Raw genomic sequence first — 17,322 nt, 5'->3', positions numbered from 1 at the left:
ATGCACTAACATAATTTTTGAAAAATGACTGATACAGGGTTTTTATTCGGGATAGCCCAATTTTTAAATGGGTAATGTCCTGTCATTGTGTTAGTGGGTGTCATAAAATCAAATAAATAATTCATGAGTGTTACGTTGAATCAATTGAAACATAGACCGTAAAAAAGTTTTATTATTATTAAGCCAACGTTACGATTTTTAGCTAACAATCAGTCAATGCCATAATGATTTAAACCGTATTGATAAAAACTGAAAAATACAAAGAAACACATTAAAAAAATGAACCTTACTAAGGCTATTTTCTTCCACGCCTTGGTTGGTGTGTAGAATACGTTTTTCTTAAACTAACATTAATTTCAAAGGTACGTGACATGAACAATAGAAATATATTTACAGTGTATCCTAGGAATGCATTTGAAATTTTAAATTGTTATTTAATTATTCTTTATAGGTTTACAATATTAGCGTTGACTTGGTCAAAGGCATCCTTGTAATAATTACACTCCCAGTGGGCCATAAAGTCGGACTCTTTCTTTAGAGCTGAATGTAATATTTTTTTGTGAGATTTTAAAATAAATAAAGAGTGATCAAGGGCTTCGGAAAGTAGGTACTTAAAAATATTGGGCCATGCAAACGAATCAATACTTAAACATACATTAACTAGAATTGAATGCATCAATTGACATCGTTGAAGGACATTATGTTTATATACCAGGCTGGTAGATAAATTATTTTATATGAGATCTAACGTGTTTGCAGATGTGGGGAAAATATATGATGATGTTGTGATAATGCTTTATTTTTTTTATTTCAGAAATGGTATCCCTGAAAAAATTGAGAGAATAAATCATACAATTGTGGATCCAAAGTTTACCCAGAAAGGTGTGCCAAGACAAGAGTTATATAGCATTTGATCCCACATGCTTCCCCTTGGGGAGAAATGGCGTGACATTTGCTGATGGCAAACAAGTTTTTGTTCTCATTAAAATTTCAAATACTTAGCTAAAATTTAAAAAGTCGGGTTTAGTAGGTATAATGCATGTTCAATTTTCTGAATATCACCGGGACTTCGTCATCGCGTTTACTTACGAATTAAATCCTTAAAATATTGAATATGACCACCGCATGGAGAAATTCTCAACCATTCTTCAATCACTAGTTTTTTTCTGAAATAAATTCTTTGATACATATGAACAATCGCTTGGCTCCAGTCTGAGCCTAAGGTCTAGGGCAAACATATCTGCATTATTACTTGTGGTATGCTCTTTATAGTAGCAATGAAAAAAGGCTTACGCTAATGTTCTTCTATACATCCTTAACCTTTTAAACTTGAGTTACTTAAAGGTTTTAAACGAATTGTTTTTTGTTGTAGTCTAGTTTTAATACATTCTGTTTTTTTGCTGTCTTGACAACACAGTAATACCTCCTACTAGTGAGGTACATTAGCAGTTACTTACATAATAAACTTTTGCATTTTTAAGCGTTTTTTCAAGTTGTTTTATTGTATACTTCTTTGTTTTGTAAAGCAAAAAGTATCTTTCAAGTTTCAGACAATTGATATCATGTGATATTAAAACGTTGATAAGTCTCTGAATGATAACCTATATATATATATATATATTTATGAACATTTAGAGACTTACCCTAGTTTTAATATCACACGATATCAATTGTCTGAAACTTGAAAGATACTCTTCGCTTATACCAAAAGGTTTCTTTTAAAAAACCACATTCCTATGCAGAGATACTGTGTTAAGTATTCCTCGGGCGTTCCCGACTTCATCTATCATTCAAACCACCACTAAAACACTCCTGGCCAATAAGAACAAACTTTGCAATTTTCAGCGATATAGGTAGACTGCTTTTCGAGTTTTGCGAACGCAATTCGAAATTTTAATAAATTCAGAAAATTACCGAATATTCAAGAAAACTAAATACAATTACTTATTTAATGACTTTAAATTAACTAATAATAAACTCTTCTGCACACAGAGTTCAGAATCTTAATGTACGAAAATACTTATTGAAAATAATCAAGTATGATGATGTGTACATTACATGTTTTTTTTTTCATGTTGTAGCAATTTTCCTATCCGTGGAATGAAATAAATAAATATTTTGTCTGACATTTTTATTCTGACAAGTCATCCTACGTATAGGTGAATAGATGAATCGATCCCTAAGATGATTATGAATACCATCCATCACGGGAGGTTTAGTCTGTTATTCATGAGATTATTAATGTGAGTAATATAGGCCAGGGGAATATTTATTCTTCAATGTTGGTATAATAGATCTCATGTAGAATACACAATCATAGATTAACAGATTAGCTATCAGTTGATTGAGTGAATCATTTTTATGAAAAATATCCTCAAAAAAATTTATTTATTTTTGCTACATATGCGTGACAAACTTATGGTGAAGACAAAAAATCATCAAATATACCAATTTTAGTCGTCTGTGGCGTGCCTTAGTGATTCTTGCGTGAAATTTGGTTTAATAAAATTAAATTTGCGATTAATTTAGAACGGGTTGTTAAAATTTGAACAATTCATAAAATTTCAAAGTTGACTTTCAAGTTCTGTGAAGGTTTTATTCGAGTTCTGTTATTATATCCTTATAGCTAGTTGTTTCACAAAACTGAAATAATTACACAGATCTTGAACATAACCTTCACAGAACTTGAAAAGTAACTTTCAAAATTGATGATTTGTTAAAATTTTGTGAAACAACCCGTCATTGTTCAAAATTGGAACTGATTGTATAAAGAATAGTAGACAAGCGATAAAGTAGGTAGCTACACCTAACATACTAACTTAGTAACATAAAATATTATTAATTTAATAAGAATCTGGTCAAATTACTTGTTTTCCTGTTAAAAACGGGACTGGAGGCCTATAAGGAATGAATTGACAAATTTCATAGACAAACTATCACTAAAACACGATCATGTTATGAGGAAGTCAGAACACGTACTATAAATATGTTCGCATCTCGTCCATTAAATTAATTCCATCAAGGCCACCTGCGTGAACAGCCACGTGTTCAGTTTTATTCTGAATGACTAATATTGTATCAGGAAATGGTCATGCAGTCACATTTAAAACACTATTTAAAAAAAATACTTACTCATTTTTCTCCGTGTACCTATGATAGAATATTTTAATAGAAAATTATTTCAACTGTCAAAACTAGCGCAGACCAGCGAAAAATCTTGGGATATTATATTATAATTCCAGCTTTGAAAAATACAGTATCAATAATTTTCTGTTTAAATATTTTATTACTGGTGGTTACCGTTTGTTTGAATTATTTTTCACACAAGCAGTTAAAATTGTGGAAATTCAAAGTACATTTGAGTTCATTGAACATGAATAATTCCACGCGGGAATAACGCACATCGCAGATAATTTAAATTAGTATGTTTGACTGTAGTAACTTTGTGATTGTTTTATATTGAAACATTTCAGATTATTTTTTTATGAAAATTTATTTAAATTATTACTTTACTATCTAAATTTTGATGTTAAATGCTTATAATGAAAGTTAAATATTATAATTTGATGTTAAAGATTTAAAAAAAAACATTTTGTGTATGAATTTTTTTTATGACAGTTTTATCAACATTTCAGATAATTTTTTATGTAAATATTTAAATTATTTCTTTATTATCTAAATTTTTTATGTTAAATGCTTATAATTGAAAAGATTTTAAAAAAAACATTTTGTGTATGAATATTTTTTATGACAGTTTTATACTTCATGCTAAGTACCTAATTGTGTTTAGTAAAAAAAATATTTTTAATTTTCGATTTGTTCTCCAATGGCGTTCAGCACATTTTTAACAAAATTATCGCAATTTGTGGTAAGGCCCTTTGTCTGATAGCTCTTAAAAACTACTTAATACACAAATACTTTAAACTCTTTTACCGTCGTAGACTATAATTCAAAATGGTGGACGTCCAATAGGCCAATGTGCTTATCAGAAGGTGGTGGTATATTTCAAAGCCTTGATCTTGCAGATGACAAAAAAATATACTTACTAATCAAATCTATTAATGACTGCATAAAACTTCAAGAAGACCTAAATCGTCTTTTTGCATACTATAAATTAAACAAATTAATCATAAACATTTCTAAGTGCAACAAATTATCTTTTACGCGTAACAAAAATAAAATTTCTTTTAATTATAACTTTCATGATACACATATCAATGAAATAGAATCAATCCGTGATCTTGGGGTAGTACTGAATGTAAAACTAAATTTTATGAAACACATTAACGAAGTAATCAACAAAGCCAATAAAATGTTGGGATTTATAATTCGCATATCTAAACCTTTTCGCAATATTAAAACTATGTATTCCCTTTACACCACGTATATCCGCCCTCACTTAGAACACTGCACACCAATTTGGGCACCGTTCTACCAATGCCATATTGACAGAATTGAAAGTGTGCAAAACAAATTTTTTAAACACATAAATTATAAATTCAAATTACTCTTTGCAAATAACACCGAATCCTTAAAATTTCACAACTTTACTCCACTTCAAACACGTAGACATCTGATCAAATATTTTTATACAAAATTCTGAATAACGGCCTGGACTCTCCTGAACTCGTAAATTATTTGAGAATTCACATACCTACAAGGCCAACCAGACAAAACCATTTTTTTCATTTGCCCGCGTGCAGAACCAACCTTAGAAAAAAATTCTCCAATCCCCCGTATATGCGCGCAATATAACACGCAATTTAACAATATCGATATTCTTAATAATACTCTTGTGAAATACCGAAACGAAGTCAAGCGTACGACCACAAATGTTAAATAAATTAATGCACAGTTATAGAAAAGGTACAACATGAGCATCTCCTGTCCCCATCCCATCTTCCTCTGCCTCCTGCCCTTTCCTATTCCTTCTTCCGTCTAATATATTTATATGATTATGATTTTTTTTTCCTTTTTTGTTAATTTCATTTTCAGTTAATGGTTATAACCAATTACAATTTTGTATTATATCATATTAACCAACATTAGCATAAGAAACTATTTTGGCTTACCTCATATTTAACCTCTTGTATAACTCATCCTGTATAAAAATGCTGTTTGTTTTTTACAATAAATAAATAAATAAATCTTTAAGGCGATGCAGTTTGATCCCTTGGAAATATTTAATATACTTTCACTGAATAGTCTTTTCATAAGCCCAGAAAAAATAAAGTATCAGGCCTGTAAAAACTGCTTTAAAGTTCAAAGTCTCTATCTTACGAAACCCTTTTCTGTTTGATTTATAGTATGATGTGGAAAATTCAGTTCTTTTGAAAATGAACCCAGAACTTAAAAGAATAAAACATGTTTTTTGGCGATGTTTTGTACATGTATAAATCGAAACGGGCGGCTTGTGTTAAGCGGGAATTTAAACCATATCGCCATCTACATAAGGAGTGTTATTGTTTGCGGCTCGATTCTAAATGTTAAACGACGTTCTGTAGCGGTATTACTTTTTTTTGTGTATCCATTTACACTACACATGTAACATTAACTACATATAGATGATACGAAACAATGAAAGAAAAATGAATAGAAATAACAAGTTATAAATAGTGATTTTTGGCATTGACATGCCTCTTGAATTCTTCAAGGCCTAAAAATATCGATAGTCTTGGAGGCGTTGTTTAACAGTGCCATACCTCGTGTCATGCTATGCCGAGCCAGTACGTCCGTTCTGCCACGTGGGATACATAGCAGATCATGGTGCCGTCCCTGGCTGTAGTTGTTCGGTACGAACAACTTATAGCATTCCAGAAGGTATGGGCTATCTATTAAATTATTAAGAATCTTGTACGCCGTTACTGCAAGGGCCCCACTTCTCCTCGAGTGGAGACTTTGGTAGCGCGTTTCGGCAAGCAAATATTCGTGATGCATGAATCGCGGGTACTCTCCGTGCATTCTCAAATACATGTATCTCAAAAACTTTTTTTGAATCTGTTCTAATTTTTCAATGTATTTTTGTTGGTATGGGACCCATACAGCAGAGGCGTATTCAATTTTAGACCTTATAATTGTGATGTTTTGAATATCCACAAAAATAAACGATAAATAATAAACGAACGTGCTCAAAAAAAATTTTTGTTTAGACAACGACGGAAGATTTATTGACAGACAGGCCTGGAGTAAACAGATTCCCACGGGAAAGGAGAGACCGGAGGGACAGTCGAGGCTTGAACTTGGGTGCATTGACAGCCCCGAGAAATGGATACAAATCAGAAGTGTTGTTTGAAATTACAGTTAATTATTGAATTCAAATGGTATTAGAGAATATTGCGGAATATTGAATTAAAGTGAAAGATTATTGATCCGGTGTTTGTGTGAAGTGAAAGTGGTTCGACTCAGTGAGAAAACAATTAATAATAATGACAATAATAATAATTGGATAATTTGTAGAGCGCCGTTTTGTAAAAACCCACCTCAGGGGCGCCAGGTGTTGTGCAATCGCGATTGTGTTATAAAGTTGTGTTGATTTAAACGTGATTTCGTATACAGTTCGAACTAGATTGCTTGTCTTAAAAACATGAAAATAATAAAAATAATGATTGCGTTTTTAAAACAGAGTGAATGTACTTAAAGGCGGGAAGTGTTTAATCCGGCTAGGTTATTGATTTGGCGAGATGGCATTCTATCCACGGAGACCGAAAACCAGAGAACCAAATAGATTATTAACTGTGGGTTCGAATCCTAACAGATTAGGGAGGTACAATTTTATTTACAGGAATATTTAATTACCCTTTTATAAGCGTAGGGAGGAGGTCGAAAATTAAAGTGATTTAGCTATATAGTGTAACCAGGTAAGCTTCACGCTGAGAATGAGAGGTGACTAACTGGGTGAGTTTTTTTATATTATTTATTAAATTCCAGAGGACCCCGTTTAAAGGACGGATACAACTAAGTTTACGACACCTGCCGCCCAAACAATGTTATCATTAAAAGGAATACCCTAGACGGATTGTCAATCAGCTGTGAGTGAGAGACAGGCCAATGACCTTTTCATATATAGGCCGAGAGGCGCGGTGTACAGTCAGTCAAAGGGGGAAGTTTTGCTAGCGTATGCCGTCCCGAATTGAAAGCGATCGGATGCAACCAGACGGAACAAAATGAAAACTTTTCTTCTGTTATTTGACTTTCTAATTTAATACTTTTCATCTATTGTTTGACTTTCTAAGTTACGAATTGGGATGCACAAAAACAAATCTAAAGTCGAAAGAGGGAGATGGTAATCTCCGAAATAAAACTACCAACCGAACAACTTTTCTCAACAGGTACCTTTCGAGAGGTAGGCAGCCTCTTTAAATTAAATGCAAAAATCAAACCAATTATCCGTTTATACCTACCTGAGAGGATAGGTATTCAGTAGGAGTTACCCATACCTAATACACGAGGATGCTAGTAACCTCATAAAATAATTACTAGAACCGAATATTAAAATACAGACAGTCCTCATCCTAAATTTGGCATTTCGAGTAGACCTTACATATATCTCACATGATAATTGGCTGAATGGGTAGGCACACAACCTATCGTTAAAAAGCAGGCTAAATGTCAACAAGATCGTCGTGTGTTATCTATGTATTGACCTAGAAAGGGATGTAAATCCCCGACGGCGTGGGAGTTACAATGTTTTCTAGAGGTGGCTCGTAACTTAGGACCTTACGTGTCACATTTTCGCGACTAGATTCGTGACAAGGGATGTCATGGCTTTCCCCTTCTACACTCAGTAAAGTAGGTTATCCTGGAGGTGTTTGAGATTGGGGCAATTCTGAAATTGGTGATGAGACCTGGTTTTCTTTATTCTGGCGTGAAGGTTGCCGATTTGGAACAAGGGGAGACCCGGCCGGTTGTGATATCCAGACACGCAGATATCGATCGCCTTGCTCAAATTATCATCCATCAGTTTTGTTTGGTAAGAGGAGGAGTCAATCTTAGCTTGAAAAAAATTCATTTCCTTTCCTCTCCTTCCCCTCCTAAAATATATACATGGATGGCGCCGACAACTAACACCATAAATTTATCGTATGTATATCACATATATAAATCTAACACTTTATTATATTCACATTACCCTACGATAGGTAGAATCGAGTAGCTAGTGGGGGGGGGAGCAGGCGACTTAGAAGATAAGGTTTATAAAATGGTTTTAAAACACAACGGTAATGGATTCAACTCACTCTATCTCAAAAGAACCAAGGGATACCACACATACATAGATAACTAGGTTTCTAAACCGAGAAACAAAAACCCAACACAACGTTCGGTGAAGCCTTTTTATACTGAACCGTCACGTGAAATGAGTACGTTCAAGGTCGTACGTCACGTAGACAAACTAGGATGTACACACTTGAAGGGGTGTGTAATAAAGAAAAGACGGCAGGGAGGACCTTCCTACCCCGGATATATATATAACCAAAGCCTTATGGAAAAGTTACCTACGGGACTTAAGGAAAATTAATCGTAGAAAGAAGAGAAGGAAAGGTTTGAAGTAGAAAGGGCAGATCATTACATAATGCAGTTGTACAAAATCATCATTGCCTCGGGATTGGAAAACTTGATATTGTAGATCCTTAAAATGTAGGTTGTTCCATAAATATACAACGAATGCCCCATGTGTTTCACAGAGCTAACTACTATTAAAATCCAGTTTATTTATAATAATAATAATAATTAGAGTTTATTGCAGAATGTAGCAGGGGTAGTGCAATGCAATACATTCTATAGTTTAACATAACATATAAATAATAATAATAACAATACACGGATAGGCAATGAGGATATTTGAACATCTCCCATCTCCAGAGGGCCATCAGGGGGGAATCCATCCAGGCAACCATTGCAGTGACGATAGTTTTATTTGATTGGTGTACTCTGCCCCATAAGCTACCAATGTGCTGACGGAGAAGCGCTCTGAAAGAGTGCCCTCGTCCCTCCAGAAACGTTTCTGTAGCGCTGCAGCATCTCGGTAGGCGATATGCATTATTGTAGGCGATTTTTAGCTTATGCCATCGGGATGCAGATTAATCTATCCACAGTTCTGACATGTACAGTAAAGTGCAGAATACTTTGATAAGTACACTTTTGACGTTTGGACTGCAAAAGTGAAAACTAATTGGCAGCATATACTCGCTAACGGATATCGCTCTTCTTTGTCTTTCAATATCTTCGATGTCTTTCAGGTCGTCTGTGATAATATGTCCCAGGTATTTGACGCTACTACTTACATCCATTTTCCTTTCGTCTAGACATATTGAAGGTGTTTGCGTGATTTCTTTTTTACATTTGAAAACCATAACAAATGATTTGGACGTATTATATATAAGGTTATGATTTTTTGCAAAATATTCACATATTAGGAGAAGTTTCATTATTGCGCTAAGTGACGGTGCTAGAAGAACCATATCATCTGCTTAATTAATATTATTTACACATACACCTTGAACATAGCATCCTATTTTTGTGTTAATAAGTCTTTGAATTAGTTAATCTGTGTACATATTGAACAGTGCTGGAGACATGCTTCCCCCTTGCCTAAAACTCTATGTCAAAAGATATTTTTAATACTTCTCTATAATTTGCACTGTACAGTGTACACATCTAGGGGATAATAGAAATAATTTAACAAATATAAATCTGAGTTGAAACGTCTACTATGCTTGTCGTGGAAAGTATTCTTACCCGAATAATTTTATATCTGATCAGGTTGAGTTCCAAGACCTCCCTTAGCGTCTCGAGAACCACTTTATCCATGGCTGTACCTCAACTTGCACCTGGAAAGAAAGAGAATAATAAATTAGTTAATGTTTTCTCGGAAACAAGACTTAATAACTACCAGTGAAACTTGAAACTTTATATCGGCTTGTCTTACAAATAATGTTGTTCCCACTTTGGCAGAAATTTTATTTTATATATTACCGCCCTCCATACTAGCGGCTGAATTTACAATTAAGTGTTGGGCAAAAATATTACTAATCATTTGACAAAAAAACGCAGTTTTATAATTTAAAAAAAATAAACCCGTGAAAAACAACTGTTTTTAGATTAATACTAAATCTATTTTTATTAAAAGCTTTATTTAATTATTATTATTTTGGTGTGATTAAAAATTGAACCGTTCTCCCCAAAGAATGGGGGCAATGATCCTAACAACTTACACAAATCAATGATCGGGTAGGACCGACACTTGTTTCGTATATTAACTGCTGTAATATATAAGTATCTGAATACGTCTGTCTCGACACAGGTGTACCCTAGTGAGATGTCGATAAATACACGTAAAAAACTTTATATTGATAAATAAATAAATAATTAAAAAAAATATATATATCATCCGATTTCAGAGAAATGCGTATATGTCCGCGTGTATGTATGTGATTGCAACCATGATTGATGAATGCATTGCCATCGACAACGAGTCTCTCTGCCGAGTTTTAGCTCGATCGCATATCGGGATCTATTTCAAAATCTATTTACCTTTTTCGATAATATTAATTTTGAAAAACCCCTCCATTAACAAAAGAAATCGAAACGGCTAGTTCAGTGAATCACACTGCAAAAAAATCTTTACCTAACCTAACTTTTTTTTATTAAATTTATTTATAAATTTAATTTAATTTACACTGTAATAATATTTGCACGTGAAATACACACCTGCGTTCTTTCGTCCCGACACCATTATGTTGTACAGTGTGAAATCAAATTGAGCAGGAATATCTATCTATAGTTTTGCAATCACTCATGGACAGTACACATTTTCCATAATAGGGTGCAGCAAAATAGACAGTGCAGTTTCGATGGGACGGTACATCCCATGTAGTGTGGGTAGAAACCTGAGAAGGTTTCTTACTCATTTTGTTGGGAGGGTCGTGCCGTTTTTAGTCGTTACCACGGTTTAGTCCGGACAACACTAGGGCTTCGCCGTACGCAAGTTTCTTGAAAACGGCCGTTCTTTCTTCGCCACCCAGCGGGCCTTCCATTTCTGTGGAGAGGTGAATAAACCAAATTTTTGGTACTGGGTTGAAAATAACCCAATGCACCTTCACGAGAGACCTCTTCACTCTCTAAAAGTGACCGTGTGATGTGCGATTTCCGAATTTGGAATGATTGAGCCTGATTTTTTTTTGTTTTGGAGAATGGACGAACCGTGACTGTCAACGCTCAACGTTATTATACATGTTTGATGAATTATTTGTACCTCGATTGGAATAACTATCGAAGAAAATAGATCTGGGAGACATCTGGTTGCAACAAAATGATTCTATGGCACATACTGTTCTAGTTTTAGTGATGAAACTGCGACAGGTGACCTCGTCTCTCTGAAGGGTGACGTGGGGTAGCCAGCGCGCTTACCTGATTTCAGCATTTGCAACTTCTTCATGTAGAGCTACCAGAAAAATAAAAAATTTTTAACATCGACCTTACACCTTGGAAGAACTCGAGGTTAGAATTCGGGAGGAAATCGTCACTATTCTCGTCGAGATTTGTCAAAATGCTACTGAAAACTTCAGAAATCGACTTCATCAATGTATCGCTGCTGGGGCCCGTCATCTTTCCGATGCCATCTTCAGGACTTGATGCATAAAACGGCGTGATGTGCCAAATAAAATAAAATAAACCCCATTTCTATAAGTAGCGCCGTTTTTTTTATTGCCTGTCAAAACTGAATTGTCTGTTTTGCTGCACTCTGTACATTCGCTACGAATAAATAGCAGCTAATATTGGGATCAGTAATCAATGAGAACGATTGTATCCGTCTAGCAACAAATAACAGATTCATCATTATTCCAACATGATTGCCGATTCAGTGATCACGATTGCATCTGGATGATTTAAAGTTATGTGTTCATGATTACACGGGGAAGTTCATGTGGATACACTAATGTACAGTCGGCACTATCTCCTGATCTAATTTAATGTTGTGTTTGCTCTGCGATCCGCGAATTCACATTGTAATATAACGTAGTAAATGTCATTAAAACTAGTTAGGCTGGAGGAGTCGCACGCGTAGTGAATTGGGTGATTGGATATTGAAATACCAATTGTTGGGTAATCAATGTAATGAACTTAAAACATCAATAAATTATTTCATTCAATTTCTAAGGGAAGCTTTATATCTAACATTACCTTTGTCAGTAATTCTAAAAGCCTACTGATCGATTACCATGAAGAAAAATGTAACGCTTCTTTGATAATATATTGACTCATTTACATTATTTTGGTTGTTTACAATTTTATAAGCAAATCCTGTTCAGCTTATCATTGCAAACAAAGAAAATCCAACTTTTCAGTGAATGTTTATTTTATAATGTCAATACGATCACTGATCGCAAAATAGTTCAATTAAAGTATCTTATATGACTAAAATGAATACCAAGGGAAAAATTAAATTTATTTTGTATTTCTTTAGCATTAACTACGTCACAATTTCAACACATTTTGTTTTCGACTATTTTATATTGTACACCTAAAAGTTACTTATTTGTTTTTATTTCTATACCAGTGTAGACACGTCTTTCATTACCATTTTTTAAATTTTACAAGTGCCTACAGAAAAAAAACTTGATATTATTATGGGGGTAGTAGGGGTGTAGATTTCTAGGGGTGAGAGTAGTGGGAGTCAAAACATGGTATGAAAACTGTTTAGTAAGGGTGATTTACAAACTGCTAATATTTTACAAACTTTTGTTGTTAGTTTCTAAAGTTTCTTAGGCAGACAATTTAAAATATATATTAATATTATTAGGTACTTTCAAATGTGTTTTTTTGTTGTTGTTGAAGTTTAGGGGATAATAACTATTCAGAGTTTGCCAATCATTTGTTGGAAACAGGCCATAATTTACATTATAAAATAAGTCTCGTCAAAAACAAAACAACTTTTTATTTATTTTGATAAGGCCCTTAGGACCAGCCAAATACATATTCCATAGAAAAAATGGAATTAACTATCTACAAACAAACAAAGTTCAAAACTACTAGACACTCGTTTATAAATCTTGTTCAAAATGTTACTGACAAAGTTACGCTATATTATTTGAAGTTGACATAATTTTACAGAGAAGGATAAACAAATTTCCTAAATTAATTTGGCTTTGGCATTATTAAGATACCTTCCACTACTTGTTATGTATGCATCAAAGGTAACATAATTGTCATCCGAGCATAAATCCGACATTGCTTTTTATATATTGATGTTTTTGTTTTGTAAGATAAATGTTTTTGTTTTGTAAGATAAATGTTTTTGTTTTGTTAGATAAATGTTTTTGTTTTGTAAGATAAATGTTTTTGTTTTGTAAGATAAATATTTTTGCAACAACATTATAAGTTTTCCACTGCAAATTAGATTACACCGATAATTTCTTTACTACATACGTGTACATAATATTGGCGGTTCCATAATTTTGCCGTAAAACCATATGGAGCATTTTCAGGATATCTCAAAAATGAAAATGTCTCTTTTTACACTCTGTTATTGCAACCGCAGACTTTCATGTCATACCATGTTATTTTCTATAATGTCGTTGCCTTTTGTATGACGTCTTTTTGTACTAGTAGTACATCGCATCGGATAAATGGAAAATTCCACGACTGTCCATTATTAAAAGCAAAACAATTAAATTATCATTATTTATTTAGTTAAATTTTTTTTAATCACAGTGTAGTGTTAGCAGGAGGCTAATGTAAGCAACGAGAGGTCTTGTATGAAGACTTTCAGAATACACTATTATTTTTAAATATACCTCTTTGTGCATAAATTATGCGTCCATGTCCTAGTACTAAGGTTTTACTGTGATATTAGATTGGCAGAATAATAGTCGTTGAATTGTAATTGAACAACAATCTATTATATTATATGACAGGAAATGATGAAGAGAAACTGGACGCTATTACATACATACATTGTTGTTTTTCTTTCACGCTGTACCTCTCAGACAAGACGTCAGTCGGAGGTTCGATATATTTTTATACTCAGAAGCCTTTGATAATGCAAATAGTTTTTGAATAAGATAAATAAAATAGTTTCTCTTCTTACAACTTATGGCAGAGGTGTTAGTAACTCGCATATTTAATTGATAATGTGAAGACCGGGCGTCCATCTTTTTTTCTATTATGCGGAAATACGACATTTTTTTACGTTAGAAAGAAAAATAATAATTCTATTCAATTTGTCATACTTATACTGGATGCCATTAATAAAATCCTAAAAATAGCCAAAATGAATAATTCATATTTCGCGCCGCTATCGAACAATCGGGTTTATTTTAAAAATTGTTTCATATTTTTTACATGAACAAGAAAAAAGTTTTTTTGAAAATTCTCCAAACAAAACGAAAGTGTTTTCGAAATGTCGAGTTCCATCAATTTCTCTACAATTGGCGTAAAAAATTAAGTACAAATGTGGTTAGCATTTATGACAAGATTTTTCAGGTTTGATATTAAGATTTTATTATTTAGATATATTAAAGTTTATTTTAAAAGCATTTCACCGAAAATTTAATTTTATCTAGTTTTTAAAACAGTATTTCTTTTGCAGAAAATTAAAAAATAAGTTGTATATAGCGCATTTGAAATACACATAAAATATTACAAACTAAACAAAATTACTGAAGGGTTAAAGATAGAGACACTTAAAACCCGTTAAGTTGTTGACATAGCCAAAAAACATTCCTTTACTGTGCATTATGCTGTCACATTATTATTTGTGAAGCAATAATACTTTCTGTTGAAACGAAAACATAATGTACGACGCGCGTGTTGAGTGGCACAGACATCGTTTACGTGTACTTGTATAGACGTGTTGGCGTTATATTAAGATAGCTCTAAGCTCTCGTTAATAGCAGTTCTAACCCCACAAAATGTTTAAAACATAACTTTCGAAGCAGAAAATCTATTTGTTCGTGAAAATAAAAATCTGTATTGAACGGTTATATCGGTAAATTTAAAATTTACACATCATGTCTTAGTTTTCTAGTTGAAGGTATTTATATCCAGGTACTCACCAAATTTATTTTCATCTTGGAGTAACATCAATTTAACTGAGAATAAGAGAGAACATGCCATTATGCTTCTTTTTGATTTCGAAATAAGAAAATGAATTAAAAAAATATATGTTATATTAATATACTCGCACTTTTCATAGTTTCATTTCTTCTCGATATTTTACCTGAAGGGTTTGTACTAAATATGAACGTTAGTATTTTCTCTGAGAATTTTGTTTAATCCTTATCGTTGAATTCCTCCCTGTTCTTTCGAATCGCCGTGTAAATCTAGAATTACAGCGGCTTACAAGTTACAAAGTACGTGCCGTCCTGTGAAATATTACAAAGAGTCCCGCGGGCCCCGAGCAGGTCACGTGACATCCATCAGTCCCTTAGTTTAGGGGCTCTGTCCCGCCCCACCGACCCGCGACCTCCCGCCCAGTGTTTAGGGCTGGCCGCCCACCGGTTCGACGCACAGTGGGCCAGGAACGAATTTAGGATAGATAAATATGTTTTCTGTCAACCTATATACCATAGAAAGAAAACAAACATAAAAATACTAACAAATAACCAAATCAAAATAGTGCTTACTTATTTCGATAACAGGAACATTAATTAACAAACTTTTATATATTTATATTATTACGTTTTTCTAGTATTATCCAATAATAACACTGTACAAAGCATACACTACGAACTGAAAAACAGTAGCAATGAACAAAGAGAATTGTAGGTACCTACCTAGCTACAAATTAGCTACAACTGAATAAACCCACTGATTGCACAAAAACATACATCAGTAATATTTTAGTATTATTTAATTTGGTTTTACGCCCAGCTGGGCTTTTACATTGATTGTAACAGAATATATTTAGAGAGCTTCCGAAAATTACACACAAAGTTTTTAAAGCATTGAATAAAATTAAATTGATTAATTATGAAAACAATATCAATAAAACATGCAACAGTAACATAAAATAAAATATATACTAGAAAAATACGACATATTATAAGACAAATCACTAAAACTTCATTAGCAACCCTACTATAATTTGTAGGATTCAACTAAGTGCTAGTATATATTACGCTTAATTTTATAAATTGTGTCAGTAAACATATCAAAAGTACCACCAAACATGTACCCAGATAATGCCTCCTATTAGCTAGTGAGTGTGTCTGATTGTTGGTAGTGTATGGATTGCAGAATAATACTACTAGATTTTTAAAGTGGCGACGATGGCAGGACTGTCAATTGATTTGTCATTGACTCTTTGTAATACAACCAGGTCTGACATAATTATTCTGTCAGACATCGTTATTAGGTGCAAATGATTCATCAAACTAACACTATTGATGTATTAAATTGGAATTTTGAGTTTAAATTTACGTACCTAAGAAATGTATGCTGAATTCGTTCTACGTTGTTAGAGTGAACTTTATACAAAGGGGACCAAATGTGTGAAGTACATTCCACTTGACTTCTAACCAATGAATTAATATAGAGCGTTCTCGTAAGGACTTAAAATCAATTCTGCAAAGGTAGCCTTTAACCCTTAAATGCATGACTTTTTTTATTTAAAAAAAAAATATATTTTTGCATTCATTTTATTAATTAAAAATAGGGAAAAATAATTAAAAAAATATTTATCAATAAATTTTGTTTATTTTGAGAAAAACGTTATTATATCATATGTGAAACACTATGCATCCATGTCTTAAAAAATGCTCTTACCTAATGTTACAAAAATAATTTTCATTGAATAAAGCGAACTAATTTATGACTTATACTTAAAAAAAAGAAGACAAATAAAAACATGGGAAAGTATTAATTTAAATGAAATGCCGTAAAACAGTTTTTGTTCTTATTAAAACATAGAGGGACTTTGTACTTTTTGTAGTGGCAGTACGTCAGACCATTGCAGGTAGGAAGTCGACACCTCTGCCTCTTTTCGTGCCATGTTGACCAATGAGATACCTCATCGCTTCTTATGTCTTTTGGTGGGACATTTAATTTTGGGCCTTTTTTCTTCTTTTGTAAAACGGGCTCTAAACTTCCACTTGGCCGACCAGTTCGTTTGTTGGTAAACTTAGAGTCAACGGTGCATAAAGATCGAGCAATTAGGGTTTTAAATTGGGCGAGACGCATAATATTTTTTGTATTGGCATTTTTTTGATCTTGTACTCTTCTATATAGAAACCAAGAATTTACTATAGTCATATCAACTAAGTGGTATAACACCCTCATATACCATCTATTGCTTCTCATCGCAATTTTATGGCTTCCCATGAC

General features: G+C 33.1%; 1 protein-coding gene across 1 annotated transcript in view; it reads right to left on the bottom strand.

Annotated features, from left to right (window-relative positions):
- Positions 1 to 17,322, bottom strand: part of LOC149422371 (uncharacterized) — a 280,175-nt gene that overhangs the window by 139,977 nt on the left and 122,876 nt on the right. The window contains exon 2 of the mRNA XM_089633760.1: positions 9,736 to 9,827. The gene's annotated coding sequence lies outside the window, so the exon portion shown is untranslated. The remainder of the gene's footprint in view (positions 1 to 9,735; positions 9,828 to 17,322) is intronic.

Source organism: Hesperophylax consimilis, chromosome 7, assembly GCF_061612785.1.
Source record: "Hesperophylax consimilis isolate HC1 chromosome 7, BYU_Hcon_1.0, whole genome shotgun sequence".
Taxonomy (NCBI): domain Eukaryota; kingdom Metazoa; phylum Arthropoda; class Insecta; order Trichoptera; family Limnephilidae; genus Hesperophylax; species Hesperophylax consimilis.
Note: the sequence above shows the minus strand (reverse complement) of the source record. Positions and strands in the feature narration are given on the sequence as shown.